The sequence below is a fragment of the Capsicum annuum genome, chromosome 2, assembly GCF_002878395.1.
Source record: "Capsicum annuum cultivar UCD-10X-F1 chromosome 2, UCD10Xv1.1, whole genome shotgun sequence".
In the NCBI taxonomy this organism is placed as follows: Eukaryota; Viridiplantae; Streptophyta; class Magnoliopsida; order Solanales; family Solanaceae; genus Capsicum; species Capsicum annuum.
The window spans coordinates 27,898,790-27,916,545 of NC_061112.1; the positions used below are offsets into that span (position 1 = coordinate 27,898,790).

The window sequence follows — 17,756 nt, forward strand, 5'->3', positions numbered from 1 at the left end:
TCTGCTATCTTCACAGATTTGCTTTTCACCCCAACTTGTTAAGCTTAATTAATAACACTATGGTGGAAGTATGCAACCCTTTCAAATATTTTTTTTGGCATCCTTTTCACGTTATGCCCCTATAATAGCCACCCTCAACTTAAGTAATTTGACTTAGTTGAGGTGCACAATATCCAAGAAAGACCAGGGACAAAACAGGTTCATTGTAACATATCTGGGATAAAAATTTTGAACTTTTTCAACAATTTTAGCTACTCCCAACCACATCAATTGCTCACGCCAATAACTAGACTTTGGGGCATCAATTTTAAATTTTTTCCCCTTATTGTCAAACTCCTAACTCACATTGATTTTACATTAAAGCACTTAGGAGTTTTTGGATCAAATTATGGTCTATTAAAGAACGGAATAGGCTACATATGAGGCTAACAAAAGAATAAGATAAAGTCTCAACGGGGCTAGCTAAGATAATGTACAAAGGTAGGTCAAAAGAAGGTATGAACAATGGCTATCAAAGAAATGCCTAAATCATCTCCTAAACTCACAATCCTTATTTCGCTTTGCACACACACCAGGCAAGTTATAGAATCAGTTGCAATAAGGAATATACAATGGTCTAACACACTCATAGCACATGGTCAACTCAATTAGGAGCATTATAGATTCTTGACCCAACAATTACATGAATTCAACTAAAACCAACAATCACAACAAGAGTCACAACTAGAGCCTAGGTGTTTCAAACGTAATTATCCATCACATACTTATGTTATAATGTCATGTGACCCACAAGAACAGTTATATGCAATTAAATGACTAATTTTCTCTTAAGACGGTCGCCATCCATCCATCATCGAGAAAAGCACCTAATTATGACTAAATAACTAACAAAATGAAATAAACAAAATAACTAATCCTATCAAGAAGTATACTAAGGAGAAGGTTCTATTTTCTTACAAAACAAGTAGAAAAGTAACCATCCACCCTACACTTATGCTCAGCACTGTCCCTAGTGCAAATAACCAGATAAAGAACCTGTCTACTAGTACTTCTCATCCATATTAGGAGTCATGCCACCTGCATGGAGATCATCATTGGAGCAAATAGCAAAGTTATTTGTTACTATTTTTCTTATAAAACAAGTAGCAAAGTAACCAGCCAGTGGGCATAGGCAATGACATAGGCGGTGCCTAAGCTATAGCCTATGTTGACATAGACGGCGCCTAACCTATCTCTTAAGTTGACATAGGTGGCGCCTAACCTATCGCCTAAGTTGACATAGGCAGCGGCTAACCTATCGCCTAGGTGAGGCAATGAGCATAGAAAATGGTACAAGCGGCGCCTAACCTATCGCCTATGTTGACATAGGCAGCGCCTAACCTATCGTCTAAGTGAGGTAGTGAGCATAGGCGATTGGAAATGTAGCGCACACTTGGTCGAAAAGGTCCATACCATGGGGACTTCACCTCCGCACCCCCATCAAGGTCAGTGGTGGGCTTTGGGATTGGGTCGATAGGCTCGAGCCCTAGGTTACCACCACAAACCTCATTGAAAGTGACAAAATAAAGTCGCACTGCAAAAATTTTTGGGTCGAATTAACATAATTCCATGCACGACTCTAATGCGAATCATACTTGAGCCTTACACATTTGACCAATCCAACTTACTTGTAATGTTCCCATCACTCCTAAACTTACCACCATTGACATGGCTCACTTCCAAATCAAAATTGGGACTAATATCCTCCTTAGTACTTCATGCACCTACACTTAATCAAAAACAACAAAAATGATTAGAAAGATGGGTTGCCTCCCACTAAGCGTCGTATTTTTAGTCGTGGCTCGACTCTTCTTTTCATATTTTTGTTTAACATGATAAAGTGAAAATAAAATCATGGGTTGCCTCCCATGTAGCACCTGATTTAACGTCTCGACACGACTCGATTATCTTGACTACTCAGACTTTGTCAAGATACATCAATGATACCATTTGTACCTCATTTGTTGGATCAAGACAATGCTTTATTATTAGTCCAACCACTTTGAAGTCACTCACATCCTTGCTTGCAAGTTCAACCAAACCAGCTATGGTCTCCACAAAAGACATGTCCTTAACTCGTACATCTCGCTTATCTTCATAGAATACATCAACAATCGAGAAGACACTCATCTCTTTTTATTGTTTCATAGACCGACATACTTCAAAGCTAACTTCTTTCTCATTGAGCCTAAATTTTAGCTCATTCATCTCCATGTCAACAAACACCCTTCCAGTTGCTAAGAATGGTCTACCCAAAATTATGGGTACTTCAAAGTCCACTTCGCAATCAAGAATTACAAAATCGACAGGAAATATAAAATAAGCAACTTTTACAAATACATTATGTAGAATCCAAATCGGCCTTTTTACTAATCTATCCACCATTAGAAGCCGCATATTAGTGGGCATAGGATCTCCCAAATCCAATTTCTTGAAAACCGTCAATGGCATAAGATTAATACTTGCCCCAAGATCATAAAGGGCCTTTTTAAACTTTAGCAGTCCAATCGTACATGGAACAGTAAATGCTCCCAGATATGCTTTCTTCTGGAAAATAGATCTTGTAGCAATAGCAATACAATAATGAAGATTGTCTACCATTTCATATCTCACAATACTTTTCTTTGTCAACAGGTCTTTCATAAACTTAGCATATCCGGGCATCTGTTCCAGTGCTTCAACTAAGGGCATATTCACTATCAACTGCTTCAACATAGCCATGAATTTGATAAACCCGCCAACATCTTTTTTCTTCTTTAATCATTGTGGAAATGGAGGTGGCGGCCATGGAATTTCAGTTGGAGAAACTTTTACCTCGTTTCTTATGCCGTGCTCCACATCACTAACATGCTTTGGCTTAGTTGGTTGTTTAACTTTTGCACTCTTCTTTTTCAAACCTCCCAACTCCACAGGCACCACTGGAGATTCATCAACATCTCTCAATCTATTTCAACTTCATCAGTATAAGAGGAAGCTCTTAAACCTGGACTAGATAACATCTTACCGCTCCTAGTGGTAATGGCCATACACGATCCGTCAGACCTTGGATTCTGAACTGTATCACTTGGTAGAGTCCCATTCTTTCTTTGGTTGAATGCTGTGGATAATTGGCTCATCTGCTGCTCTAATTGTTTAATAGCAACTGAGTGCGAATTTACAAGTTGACTTCTGGAAGATACATCACTCTTTATTATAGTCACCCTAAAATTTATCGCGTCAACTCTCTTTAATACTTTCTCCATCATGTCCTCCATAGACGTTTTGCCTGAACTGGTGGCAGCATTATCAAGGCTTCTAAGAGGTACATACAGTCCACTTCTGTCACTTTTATTCTTCCAATCTCCTTGATGGTTCCAACCTTAGTTTCCTTGGCCACCACCTCGGAAACCCATCTAATTGTTCAAGTAATAAGCTTCTTCCTCAGGATTGGAGTCAGCCCTTCCCTGTGATGCTACAGCTTTAACCTTCTCTGTCTTTCCTGATAATAAATTCTTAGTTAGAAGGTCCATCTATGTTTTCATGTGAACCATATACTAGTCACACTCTTCTTCTCATTGCCTCTATTTTGCAGTCATGGCAATAGATACAGTAGATCTTGCTACCTCAGAATCCCTGGTATGCCAAGCTCTACTCTGCTTTGTCATACGACCTAACATGTCAGATACCTCAAGAAAAGTAAGGTCCATGAAGGACCCACCCATAGCATTATCTACCACTGGCTTAGTCACCGAATTCAAAGCCCTATATAATATCTCCATCAAGTGGACATTGGTCATCTGATGATTTGGGCACCGCATCAGCTTCTTCTTGAACCTCTCCTAAGTCTCGTGGAGAGCTTCAGTTGGAAGCTATCTGAAATTGCTTATCTCATCTCTCAATTATGCTCTCTTGGATGGCGGAAAGAATCTTTCCAGGAAAGCATCCTTCAGCTGCCTCCAATTAGTAATAGAGTCAGGTGTTAGCCCGTTTAACCATAGAGTTTCCTCTCCAGATAGAGACAATGGAAATAAATGCAGTCGGATCATATTTTGTCCAACCCCTGGATTGTCAAATAATTTGCATGTTGAGATAAAATTAATCAGATGCATATTCGGATCATCGCCTGTAAGTCCACCAAATAACCCTTTGAGTTGCAGTAGCTAGATCATAGTTCTAGTAATATTGAACTTGGCTCTGGGTGCCAAGGGCGGAGGAATAATAAACCTTGTGGCACCAGCCTCATCCAAGTTGTCATCATCATTCTCAAAATCAACTTGCACAGCTCGGCGTTCGGGTCTCATCCTAGCTTGACGATCTCTGTTGACATTTCTGTTCACTGGTGCAGCCATATCATCTGCACGCCTTGTATTTAATAACTCATCATCACCCAGGTCCTCATCATCAAGATTTGGTACCCGACCTAGGTTATCAACATTCTGTTGTTTTACTTGTGCAGCTGCCAATGCAGCTAATCTAGCCTGCTCCTGTTGAGCAGCTATTCTTTCAGGGTCTCGTTGCGCATCCATTCTGCCAATGAGATGTAGTTTGGGATTTATAGGTAATAATGGGTGGCCCGATCTCCACGTATTTGGCATGCAATACACTCAACCTAATCAAAACAAAAACAACAAACAAAAAGTAAAATTTTGGAAATCTTTGACCAAAAGGTCGACTAACAAACAAAACTTAGTCGACAACCGTATTCCCCGGCAACAGCGCCAAAATTTAATACGCCCAAATTACACCTTTCTTATGAGAGAGTAAGTGGTCGCTGTCAAATATAGAACCCAACCAGGTTGGGTGTCGAATCCCATAGGGAATACTGTGTTACTAAGTATTGTAATTGTTACTGAACTGTTGGTCAGAGGTTCCTGAATGGGGGGTTTTGTTTTAAATTTGAAATGATAGTTATAATATAATAATGAAGCAATATGTGTATTAATATTTGATCACAGAGAATGACAAGTTAGGGTTATGTCCACCTTGTAGCTTTTACTTCTCTATTAACTATGAGTAATAAGGATTTATACATGCATGCACTTATAGAGAGATGTATTCTAATTCTAAATCCAAGTGTTTCTCAACCATCAAGGATTTATTCACCTTAGTTCTCTCAAATCCAAAGTGTACAACCAATCATACAAACTATCCAAGTAGTTAATCCTGCTAAGGCATTAACGTGTAAAATAAAGGTTGGAAACCCTATTTTCTTATCACTACTCTCTTTTTCAAATAGTAACTTTTCTATCGAACAAGTTATTGCTATAATGGCACATTCCCTATGTTTGCAACCACGAGAATTCAATCATAACGAAGAGAGTAATGATATAAGTGAATTAACACATCATAAATTCAAAAACTCATAGCAATAGAAAGTATACTACAAGGTTTCCATAACCCTAACAAATAAACTTAGCTACTCATGAATAAAAAGGAAATCACAATAGAAATATTCATCATAACAAAACTTAGAACGATCTTGGTGGAGAAGATGAATAGCGGAAATAAGAGAGAAAAATGTTTCTCTCTCTTTCTCCTCAAGCTAAGACACTTTTTCTCCTTTTTTAAATAATACAGAATAATGAATAATCCCTAAAAATTTAGCCATAAGGCTTTTAATAACATCCTTCTCTAATAAATTGCTACTGCATCCTTAACTATTTAAAAATATTAAGTTTGCCTAGGAAAAAATTTCCATATATCACATTCAATCCAAAAGTTGCTTTCCTTTTATGTGAAGTTTCCTTTGCTATCCACAGTTCCCCAAAGTGTCGTAATCTTCCTCATTAGTACCTGAAAAGCATGCTAATCACATATGTCAGCTCACTTAACTAAAAATAGATAAAGTTCAACAATTATGTATTTTATACTCAAAACTTAGCTAAAACATGGGTAAGTTATGGTGCTTAGACGTATAAATACACCCAACATCATTCGATCAACAAATATCTATCCTAGAATGGAAGTATGAGTAGATTAATATAGACTTTATGGTTAATTTACCTTATACTTTAGAGAAATTTGATTCCATTTGGGTAATATGGGATAGGTTGTCTGAATCAGCACATTTTTCTCTTGTAAAGATGAACTACAATATGGAGAAGTTGGAAAGGATCCATATTCATGAGGTAGTTCATTTGTACCTATTCTATTATTTTTGATTGATGTACCTAGTGCACCATGAATTTTTTGCCTTCTATACAATAGGATTTTTGTATATATTTAGAGATAAGCATGATATTTTACCTTCAGACTAATGGCTAGTAGGATAGGACTATAAAGGTAATAGAGGACATGCTTTAAGAATATGTTATGGATATTTGTGGTCATTGGGACCATTTTTTTATTATAGAGTCTACCTATAATAAAACTTATCATTTCAATATTTAGATGGCATTATTCAAGGCTTTATATAGAAGAAGGTATAGATGTCCCTTAGGAAGATTTGATTTCTTCAATGTTAGACCTTGGGTTAATACTTAGTTGAGAGACTCGATGGATCGAGTGAAATTGATCTATGATAGACCTGTGGCAACCTAAAGTAGGTAAAAAAGATACTTTGACCAGCAGGTCTATGATGTAAAGTTCATGTAGGGTGTGCAGGTTCTATTAAAAGTATCACCGATGAAAGGTGTGATGAGATTCAGAAAGAAAGAAAAGCATAGCCTAAGGTTCATTGGGACTATTGAGATTTTTGAGAAAGTTTAAAAGATGGATAGTAGGTTAGCCTTGCCAAAGAGCTTATCAACTATTCAATTAATACTTCATATTTTGATATTAAAGCGATATTGTCATGATGATTCTCATGTGCTACAGTGGGATGCAATTACTTTAGATTTTTATTTGATCATAAAAAGGAGCTTATAGATGTTTTTGATAGGCAGACGAGAAAGTTGAGGTCCAAGATTATTAACTTAATAAAAGTTCAGTGGAGACATTGCCGGATTAAGGAGGTTACATGGGAGATAGAGTTTGGCACACCAAGTAGATATATAACAATGGGTGGCATGATCCCCAAAGAATTTAGGAGTATTTTATGCAAGTTTCTTCTTTGAGAAGCTTATAAGTTGATATAGTTGACTTTGTCAACATTCTGAAGTTCGAATGGTGGATGAATATTCTATCAGTTCCATTGATTCTTGAATGTTGATTTTGGTTTAGTACCTTGGTCAGTTTATATTTCAAAGCCCTATTATGATTTTTGAGTGTTTTCATGAGAAACTAGTTTTATTGGCCTAAAGTGGTTTTTGGGTGAAGCGTGTTTATAATGATCTCCTTGGTAACTTTGAAGGCTTATTTAAGTCTGGACCATCGAAATTAGCCTTGTAACATTATTGGTTTGTTATTATGGGTGTACCCATTGAATTTTGAGGGTTTGGAGGAATTTGACTTAGTTTTTCTGCTTTGCTGAGTTGCTGGTGCACTAGGTCACTCCTCATCGCGTTTGTGGGACTATGCCTACATTTACAAAGAAGTTTTTATCCTGATCATCATGAAAGCAATGTGGGTCACTACGTACACGAAGGATAATTGGGTCTGGTCGCCTTTTTTATTCTATGCTTTCACGATCCATCCACCTCGCGGTTGGTTAGGGTCAATATTATCCTTAATGAATGTGAATGACTAACCTGTTCTCAGAGAAGGCACTGTTTACTACAACAATTTAAAATTCCCATTTCAACCTTAAACTCTAATTTCACCCTTTTCAAGGTTTGGGACTACGCTTTTGGAGAATCTAAAGGGGAATTTATACATCTTTCAATTGGTTAAAGTTCTAAACTTATATTTGATCATTACTCATTGACTATATTGTAAAAGTCATCTTCAAATCATAATTTTTTAGCTTGAGATTTTGGAATTTTCTTGAAAAGTAAAAAAATGATATTTCAATGATTTCTATTTTTATTTTAACTTTATTTTGATGAAATTTTAGATCTAATACTCTTAAATTATGAGTAAAGTGATTCTCTATTAAAATTTTATTTACCTTTTTAGTCTTGAGGTTGAATTTTTAGGTGATTTTAAATCTTGAACTAAAATATACTAATATGGGTATCAATGAACTCGTATTTACACGTTGAAGCTTATTTTGATAGATTAGAAACATTCTGAGGCTGCTTGAAAGTAAAAGGCTTCAAGTTAAGTATTTTTGAACTTGCGATGCTGCCCTGAGATAGGTTAAGGCTTAACTTTCTTCAAACTTAGCTGGGTACAAAAATTATTAAATCATGCTATGAGTTGAGTGAAATCTCATTGTTTACGTTATTTGAAGTTGATTATTTTTATTGTGATGCCCGAGTAGGGGCTTTTTTGACTTTATTATTAGTTAGAGAGCTTATTGTCATTGTGATTCTTGAGCGAGACTTTTGTTGACCTTGTTGGTATCTTATTTGGTTATTTTATTATTGTAATTCCCGTGTTGGGGGTTTGTACTGGATTTTATAAATACTTTGCGTTGATTATATATTGTGTTGTCATAAGGTGGTTTGTATCATGATTTACTGCAATTTATGTATTTGGATTTATTTATACATTATTGAGCTAATTATTTTGCATTGTTTATTTTGTCATGATCATGCATACTTATTCATTTTTTATTTTCATAGAACTGGTTATACTAAGGAGCTTAAATTCTTTCTAAAAAAAATGAACATTTTAATAAAAATGACTTGACCAAGAAAAGTGCCAACAAGATCAAATATTGAAATTTTGATTAGTATATGGATTGCGAACCTCCCATGGATTCTCTCTTGGAGATTATGCTAGAAAGATATATATATATATATATATATATATATATATATATATATATATATTACATTTGGCCTTTACATCCATTCCATATCAACATGCTACATTGTATTGCACTTCTTACATTTAGATGGTATTGTAATTTTAATATCTTCATACATGTTGTATATATTGTTGTTGAGATTCATTCTTATGTTTTTTACTTGTTTCAACTTGATTCATGTGAGACTTTTCTACCTGTAGGGCGTTACTTAACTCGTAGCTCACTAGAATTGATTCAGTTATCTATTCTAAGCTCAATCGGTCAATGATGTCTAGTGAGTACAAGTGGATCATACTCTCTCCTACTTTCTGTATCCTATTGGTGCAAATTTTGATACAGATGCTACCCACAGGCACTGGTCGTGCATATTAAAGTAATTAAATCCATGGTGAGCTCCCCACTCAGAGCATGTTCCGACTTCATCTATCCTACTTATGTCTTTATTTCATTTCATAGATAAGATACTTTATGTTATAGCATTTTGATGCTGGTTTATAGTCGCTCTATATTCACGAAACACTTTTTGGGATTTTGAGTTGTATTTTCAAATATTGAGTTGATGTTGTTATTGGTTCGACTTTATTTCAAAGTCTTGTTTTTTTATTTCATTGTTTGATCTTTATTTCAATTTATTCTATCTTTGTGATGGAATCACCTACCAAAGTTCTATCATGATAGGTGTCATTATGACCTCTTGAGTTTTTATTTCATTAGTTGATCTTCATTTTGGTTTATCCTATCTTTGTTATGGGCTTACCTATCAAGGTTAGATCGAAATAAGTGTCATCATGACCTCGAAATTTTGGATCATGACACTTAACATAAGTGTTCCTTGGTATATCAACCATTTGCATCTACTTTTCCAATATCTCATCTACGAATGACGTAAAACACTAAGATTAGACTCTTAAAAATTTTATAGTCTAATTTAAATAGGGGAAATCACAAAAATATACAATTTAAGAGTCAATACTACACAATCTACCAACAATTTCAACTTTTCAAAATACACCAATAGAATACTAACAAAACTTATGATACCAATAGAAAACCAACAAAACTTATCAAAAACACAGTTAAAAATATTAAGATTGGGTAAAGAATAATTAGTATTCTTTTCTATACTTTCTTCAAATATGTTTTTCAATTCCATACCAAATTGCATAACTGGGATGGTGATCATGGTGGTTGTACGTCACTGATGGCAAATAGTAACCACCCAGATACGATGTTGTTGGTATAAACGGGCACACACACTGATATACATACACAGATGAAAAATGCAAAATAGAGGGGAAAATTAATGGAAAAATAAATATCAATGGAGAGAGGAGAGAATTAATGAATGGAGAGAAGATAGAAAAAGAAAAGGAAAAATCGTGAGAGAGTCAGCAAACATGAGATAGAGTAGAAGAAACAATAGAGGATAGATCGATTTCGATGAAATTCGTCACCGCCTAAGCTCGCTGGATCTCTAGCAAAATCCCACATCAAACCTATAAAAACCAAAGTAAAAAACCATCGCCGAAGCACCCTCACCAAAAAAACTTATCTAAAATACCCAAAAACCGACCCCTTCATTCCAGATTCTGAAAAAATCCATCGGAGGACGAACGAAACAGATCAATTGCGTGGAAATTTGGTGCGGGTTTTTCTTATTTTTCATGATTTTTTGAATAAATTAGTAAAAATATATAGACAGAAAACAATGCTCTTCATCACTCTGACTCATTCTTACACAGTACAGGAGACAGAGGTATTATAATTGGATAACTATCGCTATCCCAATTCGCATAATGGTGGTTTTATGCCATCAACGATAGATAGTAACCACCCTAATATGGTGTCGTTGTTGCGGTAAATATGTAATTGTTACTGGTGATATCCGGTTGTAGATGTAGAGATCATGACTATTATATCTTCTCCGAACATTTGCATATTCTGTAAATAGAATAAAAATAATGTAGAAACTAGTGCTTTTATAAACATGATATGAAATTGATATAGGCATTGGTGTCATCTAAAAATTATTTAATTACATCCTAAAAATATGATATAAATATGACATAAAAACTGGTGTTCCATAAAGATTATTTCAAAAAAACTTATGACATCTAAATATGGTATATTTCTGGGAGGTATAATTACCTTCTAAAAGTATGATATAAAAATGATGTAGAAATTGGTGCTCCTATAAATATGATATGAAATTGATATAGAAATTATTGTCCTCTAAAGATTATTTAACTATATTCTAAAATTATAATATGAACATGGTATAGAAAGTGGTGTTTCATAAAGATTATTTCAAAAGAACTTATGACAGTTGAATAGTTGGTAAATTTTGTAAGTAAAAACTACATTTTTAAAATAAAAAATAATATTGGTAGATCTTGTAATATAGACTCCAAAATAGTATATTTTTGTGATTTTCCTATTTAAATACTACTAAAATGTGCCCTGCTACATATGCATTCTCCATTTTCTGTATCATTCCACCACTTCTTTAATAATTAATCTCATAAAGCTCACAACAATAACATAGAAGGCACCACATATTCTGAATTATTTTTTACGATCAGTAGGACAAAAATCTAAAGATGTTGCATTCTCTTTGAAAGTTAAAAAAATTATCTTAATGAAAATAATTTTAAGATGCAATGGATATCATAAAGCCCACAAAAATAATATAAAAGGCAAAATCAACATATTCTAAATTTCTATTTTATATCTCTTTTTGTTTACATTATTTATACGATTAATAGGGCAAAAATCTAGAGATACCTCAGACTCTTTGGAAGTTAAAAAATAGTCTTAATGAAAATGATATTAAGATGCAATGGAGATTTTCTATTGGAGCAAAACCTAATCTAATAATTGATTTTATTATTAGTTAAGCAAAAGAAGAGAATATTTAGAAACAAAAATATTGATAGAATCACTAGCTATCACACAAAAATTAATGGGAGAATAAATTGATCAAATATTTAACTTGATAATTTCGTAATAATGCAGGAGTAGAAGGTTCTATCAAGATTAAGGAAAACTTGAACTTTCTAGTAACTATAAGTTCATGAATCAGGGGATGACTTTAAATAGCTTGGAGACAACTCCTTGTCAGTAGCTATTCCTTTGGCGTGAGAGCATAATGATATCACAGGTCCACTGTGGCCATGATAGGCTAAGTTAATATCATGAAGTATGATTTTCTGACAAGGAAATAAAGCACTGTAATTAAAAATAACTGCTACTACTAAACTTGAGGATCCCCTTATGTTTTTGTATGTTACATCCTTGATTTACACTGAGCTACCCTAATAATTAAAGAGAAGTCAAATCATATACATGATATAAATTAAAGAGCTTTCAATTTAACTGCTTTTGACATGACATGAGAGATATGTGTTTCAATACTAAAATATGTATCCCAAATAAATTTTTGAACTTCTTCTCTCATTTATTGATCTAAATCATTTTTACTATGTTTGTTTTAATTTTATAATATACTAATTATTTCACTTAAGACATGGACATTATTATTAACCTTTTGTACTAAGGAATTTCATCAACATATGTTTGAATGCGGTTTTCTACAATTATCAATTAACCAAGAGAATATATTTTTCATTTTACATGATTTCTTAAATATTAAACAAATTAAATTTAGAGATTGAGAAATTGGAATTCAAGTACCTGAGTTTTGCAATACCCGCTTGGACAATAATTCTGATCAATAATTATAGGATTTGAATCTCTTATCATGGAAATATCCTAAAAAATTATTGTTGTAGCTCTACCAGTACTTGATGACGGCCAAGTTTTAATTCTCACCCTATTTTGAGTAATGATAAAAGTGCAATTTTTGACATGTATATACTTCACAACATCATGTTTTGACAATCTCCCTAAGCTACCGATGTTTATTTCATGGCCTGGACCAGAAGTGACTCTTGAAATATTGATACTTTTCCAGTCTGAGATCATAGCTATACAATCATCTCCAGTACCAATGTTGGAATCCAAGACCTGAATGTTAGTGGAGTAGCTTATGTGAATACCGTCGGTGTTAGGACTGTCGCTTGGTGCTGTTATATGAACATGCCTAAACTTCACGTTATTGCAGTGATAGACGTTGATGTGTACACCTTTGTTATTGATTGAATTTATGCCATTTACAACCGCATTATTGGTAAAATAAAATTCAAGTTTCTTGTTAAAAAATAAATAAAATTAAAAAATATCAGAAATTATATATAGTTGTTAACTTCCTATTATTATTACAACATAAAATCTTATTACAACAAAAACAATGAATGAGACAATACAAATTTTGTTTAATTATCATTTTTTTCCAAAATAAATGGTGAGCTAAAATGCCCTCTAATTGTCTTACTAAAATTAGTTACTTTTTCCACTCCAACTTTCCATGGTAGGATATGTGAAAAGAATGTGCAAATTGAGCCCATACATATATAGGACACTTCCACAGTTATAAAATGCTTTCGTGACCTTATAATAGTACAGAAGATCTGTAACGCCCCAAAAAATAAGTCCCGGAGTGTCACACGGTGCTTGAGGCTACGAGTAGTCCCAAGCTAACCCTTTGAGCCATTTTCATTCAGTTCAACACAAATCAACGGGGTTTCCATAAATAACCCTCAAATATCAACAGAGTAATCATCATCCAAGAATAAAAGAATTTCAGAAAGATAACAAAATACAACTTATTAGTTAACTCCCAACATCTATACTAGTCTGACAAGCCTCTAAGAAAATCAATAAAACCAGTGATCCATTGAGACATGCCCCATCTGACTCATACTCAGTTATCAAATGTAAACAAATCCGTGAAACCAATATCAGACATCACGTCCTCGGAATATGAGGACTCACCATAACAGAGGATGTAGAACAGCATGCCCAAAGAATCACTGTCGAACTCGGAACTGAGCACCTGAACCTACATTCCGAGAAAATACAGCCCACATCCGAAGATGTGGGTCAGTACCATGAAAAGGAACCGAGTATATGGGGGTGTATGCAGTTGTATAAACATCATCATCATAAATATTTATAAGAAATATGCAAGATGTATGAAAGACTCACATAGCCCAAAGAAAATCATCATAATCATGAGAGGATGAAATAAGTATAATAACACATGTGAGTCATCATATAATTTGCCAATCACTTTCAGTTCATCAAGAATATCAATTTTCATAATGTAAATATCATTTAAATCTTTCGAAAGAATAACTTTCACAATTCCACTTTCAAATCACTTCACCATTCACCATAGACACAAGGAAACACACACACACTGGGAGATCCTATAACCGACATAAACCATGTGAGCTACATGGAGTCCAATGTACAACCCACGTTGGGGAGAGCCATCCTATCCTTGCCATCAGAGTAAGATTATCGATATCAAATCCACACAAACTAGTGATCACTATATAAATCAGCCTCAGGCTCACTCCTACGGGGGCACGTAGTTCTAGGGAAGTAAGGTCACTTTATACCTCCCACTCGGTGCTAAAGATTTCTTCTGAACTTAGCTTAGATCATTTCAAAGATAATTCACAACAAAATAATTTCAGTAATATATAAATATACATCGGGAGCCATCATGCTTCCCATCTATCAAAATCAACCACATTGTGGATTTCTTTCACACTCGAGTTCAAAACAACTCCATTAAGATCAAAAGTTCAAATCATTCAAAATATCTCAAATATTCAACATCAACGTGCTTATAACACACACTTTCTCAAAAAACATAATTTCTAATGGTGATTCACGATCCAAATATCAAAATCATGATAAATATCGTTCAAGATTCATGCTTTATATCTCCACACATATAAATTCATCTTTCAAAATCATAAACATCAAGATTTCATAATAATCATCATAAGATATGGGTTCATGCTTCAAATTCGTAAAAGTCAAATAAAAATCATGCCTTTGTAAAGAAAATTACTTTTGGGCACAAGAAAGAAAGAGAGTTCTTGTTGAAAAATTCCACATACCTTGAATGATGAACTTTAAATCGATACTCATTTTTGAGATGTTAATCGTGCCTTTGAATGATGGTTCTTGGAGTTCTTGAACTAGGAACTTGGAATCTTGAATAAATTTACAGAATTAATGGTGAACTTTGGAGGTTCTTGAAGTTGGATATAGGAGCTTAGAGTTTTCTTTTTGAGGGAATTTGATGAAATATAACATATAATGCTTCTAATAGGCTTTAATATAGGGTTTGGACGGATTTTAGGTGAGGGGGAATGACCAAAACGCCCCTAAAAATCAAATAATTCTCGAATCTGTCCTTTGATGGACTGTTTTGATAGTCTGAAGTAGATCAACCATAATATTTTACTCCGATATCCAAATTGGATGAAACCAATTTCATTAGAAAGAGAACTCTCATATCTTTTCGTTGATATATAGTATCTTACCCAGATCATTGTGTAAGAGGAGTTATGATCATTTGAAGTTGACCCAAAAAATTCACTTTTGATAGGCTGAAGTAGATTGACTATAACGTTTTGCTCCGATAGAAAAATTGGATGAAACCAATTTCATTGGAAAGAGGACTCGCAGAGCTTTCCGTTGATATATAGTAGATCACCCAGATCATTATGTACAAGGAGTTATGATCGTTTAAAGTTGGAGCAAAAATACGCCAAGCCTCAGTACTTTTTCCTGCACGTTTTACTGTTTACTACTATTCACGGTTCAATCGGAATGTTCATAACTCGTCGCTCGGGTGTCCGTTTTGGATGATCCACATATAGTTGGAAAGCTTATTTGATACTCTACGTAATGGTGGGTCATAATGTAAGATATTCTTTACGGAAAAATTTATAATTCATTTTAGAAGATAGAACCCAACACGTTTACGTACAAAATTTCAATGAAAAATTTCCTGGGGCATTACAAGATCTTTGTGAATTTTCACTTTAATTTTTATAAGACAATTTGGGAACAAAAAGAACACAACAAAATAAAGTATTTATGAAAAAAAATTAATTTTAGTGATCAAAATTAGAGTATATTAAAACAAATTAGACAAATAAAGTAAAACTTATGATAGGAAGGGTTGCACATCGATGCTTTCCCCAAGCAGAAGCCCCTTATCCATCTAAAGTTCCTTGTCCTTTAATCTCTAGGCCATTAACATTATAAAAATAAATTCAAGACGTATTACAAAATATCTTAGGATCTGTCGGAGCTATAATAACCCCTCTGATTTCGAAGATCAAGGCCAATCCATTGCACGGTCCACTAAAGAATGCAACATGTACCTTGTATACTCCTAAAGGCATCAATAATGTGGCTTTTCCATTCCATTTGTATGCATCCATCCAAGCATTAAAAAATGTCTTTTTAACAATAAATAAATAAATAAAATAAAACTTAATTAGAAATAAGAAAATATCATATATACAATGGTCATTACTTTATTAGTTATTTTAGCAAAACAGTCTATTACACATGTAGTAATGTATTACACAAAATGGACCGAATGATTATGAATGATTTCATAGGTAGAAAAATATTTAGAAGAAAGACAAAATTAACTTTTCTGTCTACATTCCCCATTCTTTAAATTTAAAATGTTTTTTCTATTTATTAGTTCATTTGAGAAAATAAAGAGATATTGATTATATCATTTAAATATCAATATGAATGGATTATAACATTACTATTATCTGTCATTCCATCTGCTTTAGCACCATAAAAATGGACATTGAAAACCTTATCCTCAGCATTAGTGCACACAAAAACAAGGCCTAATATAAAGGCTGTTTCTAAACAAGATTTTGGAGTCATTTACTTTTGCTTCTCTCTTTGTTTTGTTCTCTTGCGCTTATATACACCTTCATTTTCTCTCTCTATTTTCAACAGATGTTTTCTACATTAATTTATTTCCATAGTATTATAAGAAACTTTACATTTTACTATACCACAAATTTTTTTAAATTTGAGTGATTAATCAGAAAGGAAAGTAAATCTATCTTACATCTATATTATGGTAAGTTTATTAAGCTGCCAGCTAATTTATTATCAAACTGACATATTTGTTAAACTGACAATTAATTTAGGAAATTATGAAGTTTAATGCGGAAATATAAGTTTATAAATCTCATAAAATCCTTGATATTTATTTAATGAAAATTTTGGAATAAACAATAAAACTCATAAGGCGCAAAGTTATGTGTAGAACAACATATACAGTTTTTTTTAAGGGGAATAGACAAGAATAGCCACTCTCGGCTAAAAGAATTATCATCGAGTGGCCATTGATTTTGAATTTTCAAAATATAGTAATTTAGGCCATTTTTTGTTACTACCTTCATGTTTTTTTATTTTTTAGCTATTTTTTTTAAATTGCTGCTACACTTTTGTAAAAAATTCATTGCTTGCCCTCTTTTCTAAAAGAATCTTTTTGTCTTTTTTTCCACTGTTTTTTTCACAGATCCATTTTTTTTTTTAAAAAAAAAGTTATTCTTCTAATTGGTGTAGTTTTTCTAAGAATCAAATACAATTTTATAACATTGTAATTGTTGCTCTTCTTTTTTATCAATCAAATACAATATTTGACATCAAATACATGAATCTTTGATATCAAATACAAATACATATTTTATATAGTAATTATATAATTTTTATACACATCCTACACGTATGCATATTTTATACAAATAATGATATAGTTTCTATTCACGTCATAACAATAATTATACAATTTCTATACATATTCTATATAAGTTTTAGCGGCAATAGTCGTTCATATACATATTCTATACATCAATAATGATACAATTTCTGTATGCATTGTATATAGATTCATATTTATACAATAATCATACAATTTATATACACATTCTATACAACCTTTAATATAGCATAAAAGTGTATCAATATGGTATTA

The 17,756-nt window shown here is 33.3% G+C and overlaps 1 pseudogene; it reads right to left on the reverse strand.

The window, feature by feature from the left end:
* Nucleotides 1-11,883: 11,883 nt before the first annotated feature.
* LOC107857724 lies at nt 11,884-16,654 on the reverse strand (annotated as a pseudogene).
* Nucleotides 16,655-17,756: the final 1,102 nt, after the last annotated feature.